This window comes from Pongo pygmaeus, chromosome 19 (assembly GCF_028885625.2).
Source record: "Pongo pygmaeus isolate AG05252 chromosome 19, NHGRI_mPonPyg2-v2.0_pri, whole genome shotgun sequence".
NCBI classification, from domain to species: Eukaryota; Metazoa; Chordata; class Mammalia; order Primates; family Hominidae; genus Pongo; species Pongo pygmaeus.
In genome coordinates, this window is record NC_072392.2 from 33,993,345 (window position 1) to 34,017,927 (window position 24,583).

Sequence of the window (24,583 nt, forward strand, 5' to 3'; positions counted from 1 at the left end):
TATTTCTCTTAAACAAATAGGAGTGATAGTGGGTAACACATCAGTAACAAGAAACTAGCAGGTGCTCAGTAAAATGGTCTACGCTGGCCTCTTCCACAGTCAAGGTGAGCATTAACAGGAAAATGAATCCACTTCCCAGGAAGTGGACAGTCACCGGCAGCCCCTCCGCCTCCCTCTGGCTTTGCCTTCCCCCAGCACCAACTGGGGCATGGAAAGGGTGTGGGCGAAGACCCCGTCACCTCCCAGCAGAGGGCGCACTGCCCGCGGTTTTCAGGATCCTGGGTCTGGTGCCCTCCGCATAGGACCCTCAGACGTGGGGAGGAGAAAGAGGACACCCACTTGACAGGTGCAGAGACTGAGGTCCGTGGGGGCGGGGTGAGGGGCCCATGGCGGCCAGACCTGTGAATAGTAGAGGTAGGAGTCCAAAAGGTCCCCAGCCAGTCAAAGGGTGAGCCCCTGCTCTGTGGGGATCACTGAGGTGCAGGCATTCTGAGAAACGCCGGGTTGAGGAACTCATGGCGCTCCATCCTGAATTCTGGGGCGCTTTCTGGGACACAATACAGTAAAGGCTGTGCAACATGTGTGAGGTCCAGCACGTGCACGAAGCAAAGAGGGATAGATAGGCGTGGAGTACAGGGACAGAATCACAGTTGGGACCCTTGAGAAGGCAGTTGGAGTTTTTCTGCCAGGGCAGGAGAAGCCTTCTGGGCACCCAGGCTGGCATGTGAAAAGGCATAGAGGCAAGCTCCCCCTGACACACGGCTGGAGGGGAAGCTCTAAATGCTGCGCACAGGCTGTTCACACTGCATCCTTCTCCCTGGACTTGCTCCCCCACAGCACCTCCATCCTTCCAGTTAACTATCCAGGCCACCACGCTCACCCTCTCACACCCACATCCTGTGGGCCCCACATTCGAGAGACAAGAATTCAGTTGCTTCTCACCACCCCACCCCATGGCTGCTCATCACCTGGTCTGAGTCCCCATCCTCTCTCTCCCCCTACCTGGTCTCTGCTTCCATCCTTGACTCCTGACGTCTCCTTGCAACTCAATACTAGGTCAGATCATGTCACACTTCTGCTCTGGTGCAAGATTTATGTGGTTCCTTCAGTTCGGTGTCACCAGGATTTGATATTCCCAAGGCATGTCTCTCACTCCTTTGTTCTCATTTTGCCTTTACACAGGAAGACGCTTTTTCTTCTTGAAGTGTACTCTTATGTAGCTACTCTTGGTAATGAAATCTCTGTGTTATTACTTTTGAAATTATTTTAATAGCCCTTACCAAATAAAGATATTTAGCTATATATTCAACGCTAGCTTGAATAATAATTTTTCTAAGCATGCTTTTTGACTTTTTAAAATTTAAGATGACATTGGATGATTTTATTACGTACAGCATGATGTTTTGAACATTCCGCATATAGATTGTTGAATGGTTAAATCTAAATCTAGCTAATAACAAATGCATTATTTAACATAGTTATCATTTTTGTTGTGAGAACACTTATCCACTATCGTTGCAATTTTCTAGAATGCAATATAACATTAGTAACCGTGGCCACCTTGCTATACAATAGATTTCTTGAAATTTATTTTATCTATCTAATTGTAATTATGTGTCCTCTGACCAATATCTCCCCATCCTGTTCCCCTCTCTAACCACTCCAGCCTCTGGTAACCACCATTCTGGTCTATACTTCTATGAGACCAACTTGTTTAGATCCCTCATATGCATGAGATAACGCAGTATTTTTCTTTCTGTGCCTGGCTTATTTCACTTAATATATCCTCCAGGATCATCCATGTTGTCAGTAGTGACAGCATTTTATTCTGTTGTATGAATAAATATCATTCCATTGTATGTGTTTATGTATGTATGTACATACATACATGTATGTATACAAGCATATGTAGACATACCATTCTTCAAATATATTATTTTGCATTTATTTTTATTAAAATTATATTTCTCCCTTATCTAAATACTGATAAAAATATGAGGTCTTTTCAGTCCTTCCTCTTAATAAAAGCCAAGTTAAAGGGCAGTTTCCCCATTTTTTAATGATTCTTTTTTCTTGCTGATTTTTTTGAGTTCCCTGCAGAGTCTGCATATTACTGCTTAATCGTAAGTATACTTTGGATTTTTTTTCACATTCTGTATAATGTCTGTTTCCTCTGTGATTTATTGTGAGTTTTTTTGTTACATTTTTCCTCTAGAATTTTACTGTCTCAGATCTTAGATTTCATCTCTAATCCACTGGGAGTTAATCTTTGGATATGGTGAGTTTCATTCCTCTACATGTGGCCACCCAATTTTCCCAGCACCGTTTATTATGTATGTGTATGTTTTTGTCTGATTTGTCAAAGGTTGTTATTGTTTGGCTATATTTCTAGAGTCTCCATTCTGTACCATTGAACTATGTGCTTATTTTTATACCAGCAAAATGCTGTTTTGGTTACTGTATCCTTGTAGTATAAATTGAAGTCAAAGGAAAGATAAAGGAATGTTTTTGTCTTTCCTTTATTTTGAAGGAGAATTTTAGCAAATATAAGGGTTCTTAGTTAGAAGTTTTTCTTTCAATACTTTGAATATATTATCCCACTCTGCCCTGTCCTGAGAGCTTTCTTTCCAAATATTTTAGAATTTATTCATTCTACTGTTGACAAACATTTGGACACATTTCCTGTTTTAGCCATTATAAAGAAAGCTGCCATGATTATAAGGATGCATTTCTATGGTATATATATTTACAGGAACGTTGCTTAGTCACAGGGAGAGCATCTGTTTGGCTTAAATAAATACTAAAATACAGTTCTTCTAAATGATTGCAGACATTCACTATGTTTTGAGCATGCTCCAATTGTCCCACATATTCTTCCATAGCATAATTTGAAATAATTTTATTGAGGTTCAATTTACATTCTTTAAAATTCATCAATTATAAATGAATAATTTGTAAAATTTTACACATTGTCATTTCCAAATATGTTGCATGTGACTGTATAATCACTATCACAAACATCATGTAGAACATTCCCATGACCACGAAAAGCTCAATCTGGTCCTTTTCATTAAATTCTCTCCTTATACATGATGCCCATGACAAAACTATTATATTTCAGCTACTATATTTGCCTTTTGAAAAATTTCACATAATTGTGATTTTAACATTTATGTAGTCTTTAGTGTCTTCTCTTAATTCATAATAATTCCTTTGAAATCATCCAAGTTGTACATATCATTAATTTCTTACTTGTTATTGCTGAGAAATAGTCCATCATATGGGCACGCCACAATGTGTTTACCCACCAGCAGCTAATGGACCTTGCCCATTAATGTTTGTCAGGTCATTTGCCTTCTTTTAACTGAGTTGTATGAATTATGTATATACAAATCTGAACACCAGCATTTATCAAATATATGTATTTCAATATTTCTCTCAGGCTATGGTTGTCAATTTAAATTTTTTTTAACAGTGTCTTATGAAGACTCAATTTATACATTTTATTTTATGTTTTCTGCATGTGTAGCCTATCTAAGAAACCATTTCCTATCCCAGGGTCACAATAAATTTCTCCTATGTTTTATTCATACAAAATATATAATTTTATCTATTACACTTACGTCTCATTCATTTGAAGTTAATTTTTCAGATGTACTTTGATTAATCAATGTTAACATATTTACATATGGGTATTCAACTTCTCCAAGAATATTTATATAAATTTCTATTCTTCTCTTTGAATTGTCTTCACGCATTCCTTAATAAAAAATTATATATGTGTGTAAATATATACATCTATATACACACATATGTATGTGTGTGTTTATATGTGTGTGTGTGTCTATATATATATAATCTGAGCTTCCTATATTATTACAATTACTTATATTTATTTTCTCAAGTAACAACACACTTTTGTGAATACTGTAGCTTTATAGTATTTATTTCAGATATGTCTCTAAATGTGACTGTTTTTCATTATTGTTTTCACTAATTTAGATTATTTATATTTTCAAAGTACTTTAAGAATTGGCTTATCAAATTTTACAAAGCCCTTTGTTGAAATTTTACTGAATTGTGTTGATGCTGCATATTAATTCAGGGAAAATTTACATATTAATTATATTGAATATTCTGATATGTGAACATGATAGCTCTATTTATGTAGGTATTCTTTAATTTTCCTCAGTACTTCCTTCAGGTTTTTCAGGGTAAGTTTCGATTTTCACTGCCAGTCTATAAAAATACACATTGACTTTTTTACACATTTGGCTTATATACTGTGGCTTCACTCAACTCATCTATTAGTTTTAGTAATGATTTCTAGACATGTTTGGATTTTCCTATTTTACAAATTACTGAGAGATTGAGAGATGGAAGTGGTTGGATATAGAGGGAGTCTGGTAAGATGGTGGAATAGTAGGTTCCCAGCCCTGAGTCCCTCAAAGAGACATCTATTTGGCAACTACCCACAGGAAAGAATGCTTTTGTGAGAACTCCAAATACCACTGTGAGATTGCAAAACCCAAAAAGAGCTCAAAAGCAAAGACAGACTCATTAAAATGGATAAGAAGAATGATTTTACTTTGTTTGCTTTACCACTTCCGTATCCCGAACAATACTGTGCTGAGAAGTATACCCTCAGCCCATTATTTTTCCAGTGGGAGAAAAGTAGATCAAAGTGGATATTCAATATCTATTTGGGGAGTGCTACCTGATGGGCACACTTCTACTTTGCCTCAAAACGAACACTGGAATAATTTTAATACTTAGACCACTTGAAGATAACTAGCACCAAAGAAAGGGGGTGAAACACTCAGTGACTGGTACATGCAGATCTCAATGTGCCCCACAATGCTTCGAGTGGCCTCACCCAACAAAGCTACCAAATCAGGGGGAATAAAACCAGCAGACATTTCTGACCATGAAGCACCGCCAGTCAGCCAAATCCATCAACAGGCTCAACCACCTGACCGAACAAGAACACCAGGCCACACTTAATGGTGAAGAACTTTTCCTGCTGAAGCCAATCTGTAAAGACTAGAAAAAGTGACCACCTTCTCAAAGATACGTATACCAGCACAAGGCCACAAGAATCATGAAGAATCAGGAAAATATGACACAATTTAAGTAAAGCCAAAAAGCTTCAATAGTAGACCCTAAAGAAATAGGAATTGACAAAGTGCTTTTAAAAATTGGAAGTAATTATTTTAGATACTAAGCTCAGTGAACTATATGGGAACACGTATAGACAACTAAACAAAATTAGGAAAGCAATACATAAAGAAAATCAGAAGTTACACTAATAAATAGAAGCAATAAAAATAAACACAGAAATGTTAATGCTGAAGAATATAATGACTAAACTGAAAAATTTAATAGAGTGTTTTAACAGCAGATTCAGTCATGAAGAGGAAATGGCAAAGTGGGAAACAGGTATCTTGAAATTATCCTGTCAGAGGTGCAAAAAACAAAAAAGTAGCAAAAGATAAAGAGTAAAAAAAACTATGAGACTTATGGAATATCATCAAATAAAGCAATATATGCATTATGTGCATACAAGAAGGTGAAATAGAGGAAAGAATAGAAAGCTTATTTTGAGAAATACTGACTGAGAACCTGCTGAATTTGAGGTGGGAGGTGGACATCCAGACTCATGAAGTTCAAGAGTCCTTAAGTAGATTGAACATGAAGAAGCTTACACCAAGACATATTTTAACAAAATTGTCAAAAGTCAAAGAGAAAAAGTGAATTTTAAAAGCAGCAAGAGAAAATCTACTCATCACATAACTATCAGCACAATTCTCAGATACTCCTTTCAGGCCAGGGCCAAGTGGGATAATATATTCAAAGTATTGAAGGAAATATTGCTATTTAGGAACACTTATATTTGCTAAAACTCTCCTTCAAAATAAAGGAAAGACAACGACTTTCCTTTGTCTTTCCTTCGACTTCAATTTATACTACAAGGATACAGTAACCAAAACAGTATTTTGCTGGTATAAAAATAAACACATACAACAATGTAACAGAATAGAGAATCTAACAAATACAGCCAAACAATAACAACCTTTGACAAATCAGACAAAAACATACACATACATAAAAAATGGTGCTGGGAAAATTGGGTGGCCACATGTAGAAGAATGAAACTGTGTTTGTGTCTCTCACCATATCCAAACATGAACTCCAGATGGATTACAGACTTAAATCTAAGACTTGAAACCATAACAATTCTAGAAGAAAAGCCTAGTAAAAACTCTTCCAGATGTTGGCCTAGATAAATAATTTATGACAAATATCCCAAAAGCAAATGCAACAAAAACAAAAATAAATAAATGAGACTGAATTAAACTAATAAAAAGTTTTGGCAAAGAAAAGAAATAGACCACAGAGGAAACAGACATTATACAGAAAGGAAAAAAAAATCCAAACCATACTTACGATTAAGTAGTAATATGCAGAATCTGCAGGGAACTCAAAAAAATCAGCAAGAAAAAGAATCTTACCAAAAAACAGGGAAACAGCCCTTTAACTTTGGCTTTTATTAAGAGGAAGGACTGAAAAGACCTCATATTTTTATCAGCATTTAGATAAGGGAGAAATATAATTTTAATAAAAATAAATGTAAAATAATATATTTGAAGAATGGTATGTCTACATATGCTTGTATACATACATGTATGTATGTATGTACATAAACACATACAATGGAATGATACTTAGTCATACAACAGAATAAAATGCTGTCATTACTGTCAACATGGATGATCCTGGAGGACAGTATATTAAGTGAAATAATCTAAGTACAGAAAGAAAAATACTGCATTATCTCATTCATATGAGGGATCTAAAGAAGTTGGTCTCATAGAAGTAGAGAGCAGAATGGCGGTGAGCAGAGCCTGGAGTGGTTAGAGAGGGGAGCAGGATGGGGAGATGTTGGTCAGAGGGCACATAATTAAAACTGGATAGATAAAACAAATTTCAAGAAATCTATTGTATGGCAAGGTGGTTACAGTTACTGATGATATATTGCCTTCTAGAAAACTGCAAGGATAGTGGATGATAAGTGTTCTCACAACAAAAATGATAACGATGTTAGATAATGCATTTGTTAATAGTTAGATTTAACCATTCAACAATCTATATGTGGAATGTTCAAAACATCATGATGTACATAATAAAATCATCCAATGTCATCTTAAATTTTAAAAAGTCAAAAAGCATGCTTAGAAAAATTATTCAAGCTAGTGTTGAATACATAGCTAAATATCTTTATTTGGTAAGGACTATTAAAATAATTTCAAAAGTAATAACACATAGATTTCATCACCAAGAGTAGCTACATAGCAGCACACTTCAAGAAGAAAAAGTGTTTTCCTGTGTGAAGGTAAAATGAGAACAAAGGAGTGAGAGACATGCCTTGGGAATATCAAATCCTGGTGACACTGAACTGAAGGAACCACATAGTTCTTGCACCAGAGCAGAAGTGTGACATGATCTGACCTAGTATTGAGTTGCAAGGAGACGTCAGGAGTCAAGGATGGAAGCAGAGACCAAGTAGGGGGAGAGAGAGGATGGGGACTCAGACCAGGTGATGAGCAGCCATGGGGTGGGGGTGTGAGAAGAAACTGAATTCTTGTCTCTCGAATGTGGGACCCACAGGACGTGGGTGTGAGAGGGTGAGGGTGGTGGCCTGGATAGCTAACTGGAAGGATGGAGGTGCTGAGGGGGGAGCAAGTCCAGGGAGAAGGATGCAGTGTGAACAGCCTGTGCGCAGCACTTAGAGCTTCCCCTCCAGCCGTGTGTCAGGGGGAGCTTGCCTCTATGCCTTTGCACATGCCAGCCTGGGTGCTCAGAAGGTTTCTCCTGCTCTGGCAGAAAAACTCCAACTGCCTTCTCAAGGGTCCCAACTGTGATTCTGTCCCTGTACTACCACCCCAATCTATCCCTGTTTGCTTCGTGCACATGCTGGACCTCACACATATTACACAACCTTTACCATATTGTGTCCTAGAAAGCGCCCCAGAATTCAGGATGGAGGGCCATGAGTTCCTCAACCGTGTGTTTCTCAGAATGCCTGCACCTCAGTGATCCCCACACAGCAGGGGCTCACCCAGTGACTGGCTGGGGACCTGCTGGAATCCTAGCTCTGCTATTCACAGGTCCTGTTGCCTTGGGCCACTCACCCCTCCCCCACGGACCTCACTCTGCATCTGTCAAATGGCTGTGCTCTTTCTCCTCCCCACCTCTGAGGGTCCTGTGAGGATGGCTCCACGCCCAGGATCCCGAAAACCGCGGGCAGCACGCTCCCTGCTGGGAGGTGAGGGGGTCTTCGCCCACACCTTTTCTGGGCCCCAGTTTGGCTCTGCGGGAATGCAAAGCCAGACAGAGGCGGAGGGGCTGTCGGCGACTCTCCACTTCCAATGAGCATTTTCCGGTTAATGCTCACTTGATTGTGGAAGAGGCCAGCGTAGACAATTTTACTGAACACCTGCTAGTTTCTTGTTACTGATGTGTTACTCTCTATCACCCCTATTTGTTTCAGAGAGGAAGCGACTCAGAGGGAGGGGTGTGGGGTCCTGGCGAGGAAGGGAAAGGTGGGCCGGGCATGTACGGGTGAGGCAAGGGGTTTCTCAGGAATGGCTGAAGTCCAGATATGTCTACACTGCATACACTGCAGCTGGGGGTGAGTTGGTCCCTGTCCCTGCTCAGTTTGGAAGAATTTTGACCAGGCTATGACAGCCCAGGGTTCTGATTCCTAGTCTATGAATGGGAGTGACACCTCCAGCCCGCCCTTGCCGGGCTGAGGCGCCTCCGCCCATGGGGTGTGACAGCTTCTGGCCGCGGCCACCAGGGGGCGCACGAGGCTCCTGCCTGCCGCAAGGCGGAGAGGCATTCTGACAGCCCAGGCTCTAGCACCAGACAAGCTGAGGTCCTTGTGGGTCTCCATCTCCTTTTCTGGGGGTGAGCGGAACCTTGCCCGCCAGGCCCAGCAGCCCCTGGACCTGGAGCCTGAGGAGCTGCTGGGGCCCTGCGCAGCGCTGACCGGCCTGGCAGCGGGTCTCTGTGTGACTGGTGCGGGGAGGGTGTTTGGGCTCCTGGTGGCCAGCGGCACCTGCTTCCTGGGCCACTGGTTCTGGCGAGTGCTGGGGGCACCGGGAGAAGCTTCGCGGGATTGTGGGGGCCCGGGCGGGGAGGTCCCTGCTGGGCGCTGAGGGATCCTGAGGGCCCCGGTGGACCTCCTGCAAGCTTAGGCTCTGCCACCCGCCACTTGCACTCCCGGTTTTCCTCTCCAGAGCTGGAAGAATTGATCCCAGCTCTGTTAAACTCTGGGACCAATCTTCCTGATACAGAAAAATCAGGAAATGGGAACTGGATGTGCAACAGACTCCAAGTGAATTCGGATCCTTTCACTCCGGATTCTGTTGGGGGTATGGGGATGATTCTTGTGGTGAAGACATGGAAGCCAGGGCTGAGGAGCTGGGAGATGAAACGTGGCCTGCTGAGAGAACTGCAGTGACTGAGAGCAAAGCGAGGTTACGGCATACAGCAGTTTCAGGAGCTGCAGAAAATTGCTCTGGAGGTTTTGGTTCTGTGTTTACTGTGTGAAGAGGCAGCATGGATGCATGCACCGTATTAGGTGATCAGAAAAGCCTTAAGCTGATTGCAGTGAGCAAAACGCTCTGAGAGGAGCACAGGCTCTACTGCAGTGCCTGGACGGCTTCCTTATGCAGTTCCGTATTTCTCTGCCTGGGCAGAAGATGGTGCTATGCTTACACAGGATGAATATTGTCATGGTGGAAATTTAGCTGATACTGAAGTGAATGAAAACTGTAGAATCATAAATTACTCTAAAGAAGCAGAGTTGAAGGCTCTCCTTTTGCAAGGTAGCCAGGGCTTGAGGTATATTCATTCAATGTCTTTGGTTCACAGGGATACAAAATCTAGTAGTATTTTTACATCTCGAATCTCAATTCCAAATACTGCCTCTGAACAAGACGGAGATGACTGGGGATCCAACATAATTATGTTAAACCCAGGTGATCTTGGACACGTAAGAAGGATCTTTATTCCACAGGTGGAAAAGGGTGATAGCCGTTTTCTTGCAAATGAAGCTTTACGGGAGGATTATATCCATCTACCCAAAGAGATACTTTTTCACTTGCCCTCACAGCGGTATGTGCTGCTGGTGCTGAAGCTCTTCCCAGAAATGGAGACTAATGCATGAATTCACACAGGCCAGGTTACCTGGATAGCACAAGTACTTTCCCGAGAGTTTACAGAGTTGATAAATGTTATGATTCCTCCGGATCCAGAGAGAGGACCTTCATCCCGGGCCTTGCAGGGACTCCTGTTCTCAGCACGGCTCTCTGAGAAGGCAGGAATCATGACAAAGGCAACTCCAAGGAGGAGCAGTGTTCTCACACTTCGAACTGGCCTCTCACGTGTTCAGATGAGGTTGAGAGAGTGTCTCAGAGGCCCTCTGGGGCAATTGCAAGCCTGAAAAGGGTGTCCACAAGTTCTCTTCATTGGCACTGTGGAACTCCCATAAAATCAAAGAAAAATCAAGGCCCGCCTGGGAGAACGAGCGGACTTGTGCTTGTATCCAAGCCACTTTCAAGGATTCCAGCTAGAGAACCCAGATGCCTCCCGCAAACTGCAAACAACCCCGGACCCCACAAGGAGACCACTAGGCATGCTTGACGCATCCTGCAGTTCCTTTTGGATCCTTAGGAATTACGCGACTTATTCCTGAGGCTTCACTTGATGTTTCTTTAGACTGGCTCCCCCCTGCCAGTTCCTAGAATCGGGGGACTATCCCGTGGATCCCCCAGAGAGCACAGGCGAGAGTCCAACACCAATGCATGTCCACAGAGGTCTCCTCCACCAAGCCGCAGGGAGTTGTCTCCAGGCAACGGTGGCCACTGTGATGCCAGCCATGGCTTACCATTGGCTCCTGGTGCCTAGAGACTGATGCATTCGCATTCGTGAAGCAGTCTTGGGCGCTCGGTTGTCAGTGCTGTCAGCCTACCTAAGCAGAGGAAAATGGTGCAGGCAGAGCGCACCTGGTCTCGGGAAAATGCTGCCTGCGACAACCCACTGCAGGACCCTAATGTCTCGACAATAAGGCCTCCTCGGGACGTCTCCGAAGTCGGGTCCCGCTGGAGGAGGAGGCGTTTCGAAACTGTGAGGTGGGTGCTGGAAATTGCTCTTCTGTCTCTGTTCCAGAAAGAGGCTGTGTGCAAGAATCCGGTCGCATGGGAATGGAAATACAGTCCGGTGAGTTGTTGACGGGTGTCCAGGTGATGGAATCATACCTGAGACCCCAGAGGCAGGTGTCAGTGGAAGATGGCCGGGCCCTTCAGCTCACTATGTCCCTTCATTCTGGGCCTTGCAGGGGCTCCTGCTTCTCAGCACGACGCTCTAGAAGGCAGAAACCATGACAAAGGCAAGTCCGAGGTGAGGCAGTGTTCTCAAACCTCGAACTAGCAACTCACGGGTGCAGATGACGTTGAGAGGGTGTCTCAGAGGCCGTTTGGGGCAATTGCAAGCCGAAAAGGGTGTCTAGGAGTGCTGTTGAGAGGCACTGCGGACCCACCATGAAAGCAAAGAAAAATCAAGGCTTGCCTGGGAGAACAAGCGGATTTGTGCTGGAGTCCAAGCCATGTTCAAGGATTCCTGTCAGAAGACCCAAAAGTCTCCTGCAAAGTGCAAACTAACCCAACCCCCTCAATGAGACCGCTATCCACAACTTGGAGCGCAGCCAGCCTACCTGAAATCCCTTTTGCTCTCTGAAATCCCTGACAGACAAAAGATCCCCAGTGAGAGGCAGTCCCACCCAGCAACAGCCCAGTGAAAGACCCCTCTACAATGAGAGAGGATGGGCAGATGAAATAAAGCAGCCTGGATTACTAGGTAAAAGGCAGACATGGCTGCCTGTTTCTCATCCTACAGGAATCATGCAGCCCTCCGATAGAAGCTGGGAGAACAAGAGTTTCCTTGTTGGGGGATAAGGTGAAAATTCTTTAGGGTGTGTGGATTTGTTATATGGAGTTAAACTTTTTTTTTGATTCAGAAGGATGGATACACTCTTTTTGTACGATCAATGGACGGACATTTAAAAATTCTTTGAGGCCTGTAGTGTAACATCGAATATCCCGTGATAAAAACTACAAAGAAACCATGACTTCAAATGCTTTCCGATGTGTGGTTTCATCTCACAGAGTTAAACCTTTCTTGTGGTTCAGCCGTTTGGAAGCACTCTTTTTCTAGAATCTACCAGGGGGATTCAGAGGCCAATTGAGACTATAGTGAAAAACAAATTATCCTGCGCTAAAAACTAGAAACAAACTATCAGTGAGATGCTTTGTGATATCTGGATTAATCATACAAAGCTAAATCTTTGATTTGATTCAGCAGCCTGTAAACACTTTTTTTGAAAGGGACGTTTCAAAGCCCATTGGTGCCTATAGAGAAAATCAGAATATCCCACAATAAAAACTTGATGAAAGCTATCTATCAAATGGCTTTACTGCATGTTGATTTATCTCAAGGAGTTAAAACCTCGTTTTGATTCAGCTATTTGGAAGCACTTTTTTGTAGAATCTAAGAAGGGGCATTTCAAAACACATTGAGGTCTATAGTGAAAAACCAAATATCCTGCAATAAAAACTACAAACAAGCTATCCATGAAAATGCTTTGTGATGTGTAAAATTATGTCACACAGTCAAACATTTGTTTCAATTCAGCAGTTTGGAAACACTTTCTGTAGAATCTACAAGGAGACATTTTGGAGCCCATGGAGGCCTAGAGTGAAAAACAGAATATCTGGCAGGAAAAACTAGAAGTGAGCTATCTGTGAAAATGCTTTACGATATGTGGACTAATCTCACAGAGTGAAAACTTTCTTTTGCTTCAATAAGTTGGAAACACTCTTTTTTTACAATCTACAAAAGCAAATTTTGGAGCCCATTGGGTCCTATAGTGAAAAACCAAATATTCTGCAATATAAACTAGAAACAAGCTATCAGTGAAAATGCTTTGTGATGTGTGGATTCATCTCAGAGAGTTAAAGTTTTTTGTTTGTTTGTTTGTTTGTTTTGATTTAGCATGTTGGAAACACTCTTTTTGTAAAATCTATGAAGGGACATTTTGAAGCCCGTTGAGGCATTCAGTGAAAAACTCTATATCCCGCCATGCATGGTGGCTCATGCCTGTAATCCCAGCACTTTGGGAGGCCAAGGAGGGCTGAGCACCTGAGGTTGGGAGTTCGAGACCACCCTGACCAATATGGAAAAACCCCATCTCTGCTAAAAATACAAAATTAGCCAGGTGTGGTGGCACATGCCTGTAATCCCAACTACTCGGGAGGCTGAGGCAGGAGAATGACTTGAACTGGGGAGGCAGAGCTTGTCATTGCACTCCAGCCTGGGCAACAAGAGCAAAACTCCGTCTCAAAAAAAAAAAAAAAAGAAAAAGAAAAACTATATATCCCACGATAGAACCTAGAAAAAACCTATCAGTGAAAAAGCTTTGTAATGTGTGGATTTATCTCATAGAGTTAAACTTTTGCTTTGTTTCAACAGGTTGAAAACACTGTAATTGTAGAATGTACGAAGGGCCTTTTCAAAGCCCATTAAAGCCTATAGTGAAAAATCGATTATCCCATGATAAAAACTAGAAAAAAAGCTATATGTGAAAATGCTTTGCAATGTGTGTATTTATCTCACAGAGTGAAACCTTTGTTTCCATTTAGCAGGTTGGAAACACGTTTTTCTTAGAATCTAATAAAGTACTTTTTGAAGCCCAATGAGGCTTATAGTGAAAAACCAAATATCCCACAATAAAAAGTACAAACAAGCTTCCTGTGAAAATGCTTTGTGATGTGTGGATTCACCTCACAGGGTTAAACCTTTGTTTTAATTCAGCAGTTCATAAACACTCTTTTTGTGGAATCAACAAAGGGACACTTCAGAGCCCTTTGAGGCCTATAGTGAAAAACTGAATATTTGCAACAAAAACTAGAAGGAAGCTTTCTGTGAAAATGCTTTGTAATGTGGGATGCATCTTACAGAGTTGGAAACATTTTTTTTCATAGAATCTAGGAGAAAACATTTCAGAGCTCATTGAGGCCTACAGTGAAATACAGAATAACCCACAATAAAAATTAGAAGCAAACTATCTGTGAAAAGGCTTTGTGATGTTTGGATTTATCTGACAGAATTAAACCTTTGCTTTGATTCCACAAGTTCATACACTTTGTTTGTACAATCTGCGAAGGTACATTTCTGAGCCCATTGAGGCCTATAGTGAAAAAAGGAATGTTCGTCGATAAAAACTAAAAAGAAACTATGTCTGAAAATGCTTTGCAATGTGTGATTTCATCTCACAGAGTTAAAACTTTGTATTTATTCAGCCAATTATGAACACTTGTTTTATAGATTATATGAAGGGACATTTAACAGCCATTGACACCTATAGTAATAAACCAAATATTTCATGATAGAAGCAATACAAAATCTAACTCTGAAAATGCATTGCCATGTGTGGATTCACCTCACAGAGTTAAACCTTTGTTTTGATTCAGCAGGTTGGAAACAATGTATTTGTAGAATCTAAGAAGGGACATTTTGGAGCCCATTTAGACTTACAGTGAAAAATCAAATATCGTCTAATAAAAACTAGAAGCAAGCCATCAGTGAAAATGCTTTGTGATGTGTGGATTTAGCTCACAGAGTTAAACATTTTTTCTGATTTAGCAGGGTGGAAACCATGTTTTTGTAGAGTCAACGAAGAAACATTTTGGAGCCCATTGAGGCCTACAGTGAGAAACCAAGTATAAGTATATATAATATATGTAATAAAAAGTAGAAACAAGCTATCTGTGAAAATGCTTTGAGATGTGTAGATTCATCTCACAGAGTTAAGCCTTTGTTTTGATTCAGGAAATTTGAAACACTCTTTTTGTAAAATCTACAAATGGGCATTTCTGAGCCCTTTGAGGTCTATAGTAAAAAAATGAATATCCCTCAATAAAAACTAGAATCCAGCTATCTGTGAAAATGCTTGGCAATGTATGGAATTCATTTCACAGAGTTTAACATTTACTATGATTCCACAGGTTGGAAACACACTTTTTGTAGAATCAAAGAAAAGACATTTCAAACCCCTGAGGCCTACAGTGAGAAGCCAAAGTAAACTATCTGTGAAAATGCTTTGTGATGTGTGGATTCAATTTCACAGAGTGAAACCTTTGTTTTAATTCAGCAGTTTGTAGAGTCTACAAAGTAATATTTTGGAGTCCATTGCGGCCTATATGGAAAAACCAAATATCCCATGACAAAAACTAGAAGCAAGCTATCTGTGAAAATGATTTGCAATGTGTTGATTCATCTCACAGAGTTAAACCTTTCTTCTGATTCAGCAGGTTTAAAACACTTTTTATGTAGAATCTATGAAGAAATATTTCAGGGCCCATTGAGGCCTATAGTGAAAACCCCAATATCCCACAATAAAAACTAAAAGCAAGCTAGCTGTGAATATGCTTTGCAATGTGTGGATTTATCTCACAGAATTAAACCTTTGTTTTGATTCAGCAGATCGGATACACTCTTTTTGTACAATCTACAAAAGGACATTTCAAAGCCCATTGTGACTAACAGTGAAAATTTGAATTTCCTATGATAAAAACTACAAAGTAGCTGTTTCTGAAAATTATTTGCAAAGTGTGATTTCATCTCACAGGGTTACACTTTCTTGTGATTCAGCAGGTTGATGAACAACTGATTATCCCACGATAAACACCAGAAACAAGCTATCAGTAAAAATTATTTGCAATGTGTGGACTCATCTAACAGAGCTAATACTTTGTCTTGATTCGGCAGTTGGAAACACTCTTTTTGTAGAATCTACAAAGTGACATTTTGAAGCCCATTGAGGCCCATAGTGAAATACCAAATATACTGTGATAAAAAGTAAAAACAAGCTATCTTTTTAAATGTTTTACAATGTGTGGATTTATCTCACAGAATTAAACCTTGTATTTATTTAGCAGGTTAAAGACACCTTTTTATAGAATATACAAAAGGACATTTCACACCCATTGATGCCTACACTAAAAAAATGAATATTTTGTGATAAAAACAATAAAAAATCTATCTCTGAAAATGCTTTGTGATGTCTGGATCCATCTCAAAGAGTTAAACCTTTGTTTTGATTAAGCACATTAGAAACACTGTCTTTGGAGAATCTAAGAAGGGACATTTCAGAACCCATTATGGCCATTAGTGAAAAACTGAATATCCCACTATAAAAACTAGAAACAAGCTATCTGTGAAAATGCTTTTTAATGTTTGGATTCTTCTGATAGAGATAAACCTTTTTTTTTTTATTCAGCACATTGGATGCAGTCCTTTTGTAACATCTAGGTGGGGACATTTCAGAGGCCATTGAGGCCTACAGTGAAAATCCAAATATCCCACCAAAAAAACAAGAAACAATCTATCAGTAAAAATTCTTTGACATGTGTATATTCATCTCACAGACTTAATCCTTTATCATGATTCAGAAAATTGGAAACACTCTTTTTATAGAATCTATGAGGGGACATTTTGGAGAAAATTGAGATATATAGTGAAAAACCAAATGTCCTGTGACGAAAACTAGAAACAAGCTATCTGTGAAAATGCTTTGCAATGTGAGGATTCATCTCACAGCGTTAAACCTTTGTTTTGATTCAGCAGGCCAGAATCACACTTTTTGTAGAATCTACGAAGGGAAATTTCATAGCCCATTGAGGCCTACAGTGAAAAACTGAATATCCTGTGATAAAACTAGAAAAAAGCTATCTGTGAAAATGCTATGTGATGAGTGGATTCATCTCTCAGAGTTCAACATTTGTTTTGAATGAGCAGATTAAAGACTCTTTTTGTAGAATCTACAAAGGGACATTTTGGAGCTCACAGACCAGTACAGTGAAAAACCGAATATCCCATGACATAAAATAGAAAAAAGCTATCTGCAAAAATACTTTGCAGCATGTGGATTCATCTCACAGAGTTAAACCTTTGTTTTGATGGTGGAAATGCTTTATGATGTATGGAAATGCTTTGTGATGTATGGATTCATATCACAGATTAAAACTTTTGTTTTGATTTAGCATGTTGAAAACACTTGTGCAATCTACAAGGGGACATTTTGGAGCCTATTGAGGTCTATAGTGAAAAACCAAATTTCCTGCAATAAAAACTAGAAAAAAGTTATTTGTGAAAATGCTTTGCAATGTGTGGATATATCTCACAGATATGAACTTCTGTTTTGATTCAGCCAGTTGGAAATATTCTTTTTGTAGACTCTATGAAGGGACATTTTGGAGTCCACAAAGGCCACTAGTGAAAAACCGAATATCCCGTGACAAAAACTAGAAAAGTTATCTGTGAAAATGCTTTGTGATGTGTCAATTCATCTCATGGAGTTAAAACTTTGATTCAGCAGGTTGGAAACACTGTTTTTGAAGGATCTAAGAGGACACATTTCAGAGAACATTGAGGCCTACATTCAAAATCCTTATATCTCAAGACAAAAACCAGAAACCAGCTATATAAGAGAATGCTTTGTGATGTGTGGATTCAACTCACAGAGTTAAGCATTCTTTTTGCTTCAGCATGTTGAAAACACTCTTTCTGTGGAGTCTACTAAGGGACATTTCGGAGCACATGAAGAAGTGTATGAAAAAACAGAATGTCCTGTGACGAAAACTAGAAAAATCTGTCTGTGAAAATTCTTTGCAATATATGGATTCATCTGTCAGAGTTAAACCTTTGTTTTGATTCAGGAGGCCAAAATCATTCCTTTTGTAGAGTCTACAAATGGACATTTTGGAGCACATTGTGGTCTGTGGTGAAAAACTGAATATCCCATGATAAAAATTAGAACCAAGCTATCTGTGAAAATGCTTTACAATGCATCACTTCATTTTACAGAGTTAAACCTTTGTTTTTATTCAGCAGGTTGAAAGAACTCTTTTTGTAGAATCTATGAGGGGACATTTCAGAGCTTATTGTGGTCTATAGTGAAAAACAAAATATCCTGCATTAAATACTAGAAATAACATATATGTGAAAATGCTGTGCAATGTTTGGATTCATCTCACAGAATTAAACCTTTGCAGGTTTAAACCTAAGCAGGTTTAAAGCACTCTTTTTGTAGAATATAAGAAGGGACATTTTGAAGCTCATTGAGGCCTATAGTCAAAACTGATTATCCTGAAATAAAGGTAGAAACAAGCTATCAATTGAAATGCTTTGCGATGTGTGCATTTCTCTCATAGTGGTATACCTTTGTTTTGATTCAGCCAGTTGAAAACACTCTTTTCATAGAATCTACAAAGGTAAATTTTGGAGCCCATTGAGGCCTATATTAAAAAACTAAATATCCCATGATAAAACCTAGAAACAACCTATTTGTAAATGTGTCTTGCAATGTTTGGAATGATCTCTTAGAATTAAACCTTTGTTTTGATTCAGCAGGCTGGAAACACTCTTTTTGTAGAATCTACATAGGGATTTTTTGGAGTTCAATGAGACCTTTAATGAAAAACAGAATATCGCAAAATAAAAACTAGAAATAATCTATCTGTGAAAATGATTTTTGATGTGTGGATACATCTCACAGAGTTAACCCTTTTTTTTTTATACAGCAAGTTGGAAACATTTTGTAGAATCTACAAAGGGACATTTAGGAGCCTATTGAGGCTTATGGTGAAAAACCAAATATCCCACGATAAAAACTAGAAACAAGCTATCTGTGAAAATGTTTGCAATGTGTGGATTTATTTCACAGAGCTAAACCTATATTTATATACAGCAGGTTGGAAACACTCTTTTAGTAGAATCTAAAAGAAGACATTTCTGAGCTTTCTGTGGCCTGTAGTAAAAAACTGACTATCCCCCTATAAAAACAAACAATTTGTGAAAATGCTTTAGACGTCTGGATTCATCTCACATAGTTAAAACCTTGTTTTGATTCAGCACATTGGAAACACTCTGTAGAATCTAAAAAGGAAAATTTCAGAGCCCATTAGACCTATAGTGAAAAACTGAATATCATGTGATAAAAACTAGATAAAAAACTACCTTTGAACATGTTTTGTGATGTGTGGATTTATCTCACAGAGGTAAAGTTTTGTTTATATTCAGCAGGTTAAAAACCCTCATTTTGCAGAATCTGCAAAGGGACATTTTGGAGCCCTTTGAGGCCTATAGTGAAAAACAGAATATCCCGTGATAAAAACTAGAAGTGAGCTATATCTGAAAATGCTTTGTGATGTGTAGATTCATCATACAGAGTTAAAACTTCATTTTTTTTACAGCACTTTGGAAACACTCTTTTAGTAGAATCTAAGAGGGGTCAATTCTGAGCCCAGTGAGGCCTATAGCAAAAAAACAAATATTTCACGATAAAATCTTGAAAGAAGCTATCTGTGAAAATGCTTCATGATGTGTGGATTCACCCCAAAGCGTTAAACTTCTGTTTTGATTCAGCAGGTTAGAAGTATTCTTTTTGTAGAATCTTTGAGGGTCATTTCTGAGCCCACTGAGGCCTACAGTAAAAAGTTGGAAACTCTGTTTTTGCACAATCTATGAAGAGACATTTCAAGGAACATCGAGGCTTATAGTGACAAACCAAATATCCTGCAATAAATCTATATAAAGGTGTCTCTGAAAATGCTTTGCGATGTGTGATTTAGTCGCACAGAGTTAAACCTTTTTTTTGGTTCAGTAGGTTGGAAACCCTCTTTTTGTAGAATCTTTGATAGGATATTTCAGAGTAAATTGAAGCCTACAGTGAAAAACTGAATATCTAGCAATAAAAACTAGAAACAAACTATCTGTAAAATATGCTTTGCAATATGTAGATTCATCTTACAAAGTTAAACTTTTGTTTTGCTTCAGCAGCTTGGAAACTTGCTGTTTGTATAATCTATGAGGGGATAATTCAAAGCCCATATTGGCCTGTAGTGAAAAAACAATATCCTGCAATAAAAACTAGAAACAATCTCTCTGTGAAAATGCTTTGCAATGTGTGGCTTCATCTCAAAAAGTTAAACATTGTTTTGATTCAGCAGGTTAAAAACACTCTTTTAATAAAATCTACAGAGGGACATTTCAAAGCCCATTGAGGCTTTAGTGAAAAACCCAATATCCTGTGATAAAAACTAGAAACAAGCTATCTGTGAATATGCTTTGTGATATGTTGATTTATCACACAGAAGTAAAACTTTGTTTTTATAGTGCAGTTTGGAAACACTCTTTTAGTAGAGTCTAAAAGAAGAAATTTCTGAGCCCTTTTAGGCCTATAGTGAAAAACCAAATATCCCACAATAAAAACTAGAAACAAGCTATCTATGAAAATGCTTTGCAATGTGTAAATTCATCACAGAGAGTAAAACCTTTGTTTTGATTCAGAAGAATGGAAATACTTTTTTTGTAGAATCTATGAAGGGACATTTTGGAGCACATTGAGGCCTATAGTGAAAAACCAAATATTTTATGATGAAAACTAGAAACAAGGTAACTGTGAAAATGCTTTGTGTGTGTAGATTTATCTCACAGAGGTGAACTTTTGTTTATATACAGCACATTGCAAACACTGTTTCTGTAAAATTTAAGAGAGGACAATTTAGAGTCCATTGAAGCCTATATTGAAAAACACAATATTCCGTGAGAAAAACTAAAAAAAATTACCTGTGAAAATGCTTTGTAATGTGTGGATTCATCTCAGAGATTTATCCATTGTTTTTATTCAGAAAGTTGAAAACAGTCTCTTTGTAAAATTTAAGAAGGAACATTTCAAAGCCCATTGATGCTTATATTGAAAAACCAAATATCCCACGATAAAAACCAGAAACAAGCTATTTGTGAAAATGCTTTGCAATGTATGATTTCATCTTACAGAGTTTAACTTTTATTTTAATTCAGCAGGTTGGAAACACTGTTTTTGTAGAATCTATGAAAGGACATTTCAGAGCACACTGAAGTCTACAATAAAAAAAATAGAGTATCTCTTGATAAAAACTAGAAACAAGCTATCTGTGAAAATGCTTTGTGATGTGTGAGTTGATCTTGCAGAGTTAAACTTTTGTTTTGATTCAGCAGGTTGGAAACACGTTTTTTGTAGAATGAACAAAGGAACATTTCTGAGCCCATTGAGGCCTATAGTGAAAAACCAATATCCTGTGATAAAACTAGAAAAAAACTATCTCTCAATTAGCTTGCAATGCATGGATTTTTCTCACAGAGCTAAACCTTTTTTTTTGATTCAGCAGACTGGAGACACACTTTTTGTATAATCTATGAGGGAACATTTCTGAACCCATTGATGCCTCTAGTGAAAAACCAAATATCTTGTGATAAAATCTAGAAACTAGCTATATCTGAAAATGTTTGCAACGTATTTATCTCACAGACTTAAACCTATGTTTATATACAGCATGTTGCTAACACTGTCTTAGTAGAATCTAAAAGAAGATATTTCTGAGATCTTTGAGGCCTATAATGAAAAACTAAATATCCCCCAATAAAAACTGAAAACAAACTATCTGTAAAAATGCTTTGCAATATATGGATTCATCTCACAGAGTTAAACTCTTGTTTTGATTCAGCAGGTTGTAAACGCTCAGTTCGTAGGATCTACAAAGGGACATTTTGGAGCCCATGGAGGCCTATATTTAAAAAATGAATATTGCGTGATAAAAACTAGTAACAAGCTATCTGTGAAAATGCTTTGCAATGTGTGGATTCATCTTACAAAGTTAAACCTTTGTTTTTATTCAGCAGGTTTGGTACACTTTTTTTGTAGAATATGCAATGGGACATTTCACAAGAATTGATGCCTACAGTAAAAAACGAATGTTTTGCGATGAAAACAATGAAAAAGCAATCTCTGAAAATGCTTTGCAATGTGTGGATTCATCTCATAGGGTTAAACTTTTGTTTTGATTCAGCAGGTTGGAAAAACTCTCTTTGTAGAATCTACAAAGGGACATTTCAGGGCCCATTGAAGCCAATAGTGAAAAATCGAATTTTTCGCGATAAAAACTAGAAATAAGCTATTTGTGAAAATACGTTGCAATGTGTCAATTCACCTCACAGAGATAAACTTTTGCTTTTATTCCAGGTAGGAAATGCTTTTTTGTAGAATCTAAGAAAAGACATTTTGAAGCCCATTGAAGCCTATAGTGTAAAACGAAATATCCCGTGATAAAAACTACAAACAAGCTACTTGTGAAAATGCTTTGTGATGTGTGGATTCATGTCAGAGATTTAAAACTTTTTTTTGCTTAAGTAGGTTGGAAACATTAATTTTGTGGAATCTACGATAGGACATTTTGGAGCTCATTGAGGTCAACAATGAAAAACCAAATATTCCACACTAAAAAAGAAAGAAGAAAGCTCTCGTGAAAATGCTTTACGATGTGTGGATTCACCTCCAGAGTTAAACCTTCATTCTGATTCAGCAGGCTGTAAACACTTATTTTATAGAATCTATGAAGCAACATTTTGAAGCCCATTAAGGCATGTAGTGAGAAACAGCATATCCCATGATAAAAACCAGAAACAACCTATCTGTGAAAATGCTCTGCTATGTGTGGATTTATCTCACAGAGTTATACCTTTCTTTTGATTTGGCATGTTTAATACAATCTTTCTGTACAATCTATGAGGGGGCCTTTCAGAGCCCATTGAGGCCTATAGCGAAAAACCAAATGTCCCACGGGGGAATAAAAACCAAAAACTACAAAGAAGCTATGTCTGAACATGCTTTGCAATATGTGATTTTATCTCACAGAGTTTAAACTATCTTGTCATTCAGCAGGTTGGAAACACTCTTTTTCTACAACGTACTAGAGGACATTTCAAAGCAAATTAGAGACCTATACTCAAAAACTGATTATCCTGTGATAGAAACTAGAGAAAAGCTATCAGTGAAAATACTTTGCAATGTGTGGATTGATCTCACAAAGTTAAACCTTTGTATTTATTCAGCAGGTTGGGAATCCTTTTTTTTCTAGAACACACGACATTTCATACCTATGAAAGTCTATAGTAAAAAAACGAATATTTCATGATAAAAACAATTAAAAATTTACTTCTGAAAATGCTGTGTGATGTGTGGATTCATCTCACATAGCAAAACTTTTTTTTTGCTGGGCCTCACGCCTGTAATCCCAGCACTTTGGGAGGCTGAGGCAGGCAGATCACGAAGTCAGGTGATCGAGACCATCCTAGCTAACACGGTGAAACCCGTCTCTACTAAAAACACAAAAAATTAGCCAGGTCTGGTGGCCTGTGCCTGTAGTCCCAGCTACTCCGAAGGCTGAGGCAGGAGAATGGCATGAACCCAGGAAGCAGAGCTTGCAGTGAGCCGAGATCGCTGCCACTGCACTCCAGCCTGGGTGACAGAGAGAAACTCCATCTCAAAAAAACCAAAAAAAAAAAAAAAAAAACAAATATATTTTTTTTTAATTTCAGCAGTTTGGAATCACTCAATTTGTTGAATCTACAAAGGGACATTTCAGAGCCCATTGGGGCCAATAGTGAAAAACTGAATATCCCACGATAAAAACTAGAAACATAAATTAAATTTTTTTCAACAGGTTGGAAACACACTTTTAGTAGAATCTAAGAAGGGACATTTCAAAGCCCGTTGAATATTCCTTGATTAAAACTAGAATCAAGCTATCTTTGAAATGCTTTGCAATATGCAAATCATCTCTCAGAGTTAAACATTTGTTTTGATTCAGCAGATTGGAAACACTCTTTTTAAAGATTCTATGAATGGCAAAATCAAAGCCCATGGATGAGTACATTGATAAGCTTAATTTCCCATTATAGAAACTAGCAACAAATTATTAGTAAAAATGCTTTGGAATGGGTGGATTCATCTCACAGAGTTAAACTTTTGTTTTGATTCTGCAGGTTTGAAACACTCTTTTTTAGAATTTACGAAGGGATATTTCGGAGCCCATTAAGGCTTAGAGTGAAAAATCAAATATTTCACAATGGAAACTAGAAACAAGCTATCCGTAAAAATGCTTTGAATCTGAATTCATCTCACAGAGTTAAACTCTTATTTATATACAGCAGGTTGGAAACACTTTTTTTGTAGAATTTAAGAGAGGATGGTTTAGAGTCCATTGAAACCTATAGTCAAAAACCCAATATTCCACGATAAAAACTAGAAACAATCTATCTGTGAAAATGCTTTGTGATGTGTGGGTTATCTCTCAGAGTTAAACATATGTTTTGACTTAGGAGATTGGGAATAGTCTTTTTTTAAGACTCTATGAAGGGACATTTTGAAGCCCATGTGTGAGTATATTGATAAACAAAATATCCCACCATAGAAACTAGAAAAAAATTATTAGCAAAAATGCTCTGCAATGTGTGGATTCATCACAGAGTTAAACTTTTATTTTGCTTCTGCAGGTCTAAAACCCTCTTTTGTAGAATCTACAAAGGAACATTTCAGAGCCCTTTGAGGCCTTTAGTGAAAAAATTGAATATCTTGTGAGAA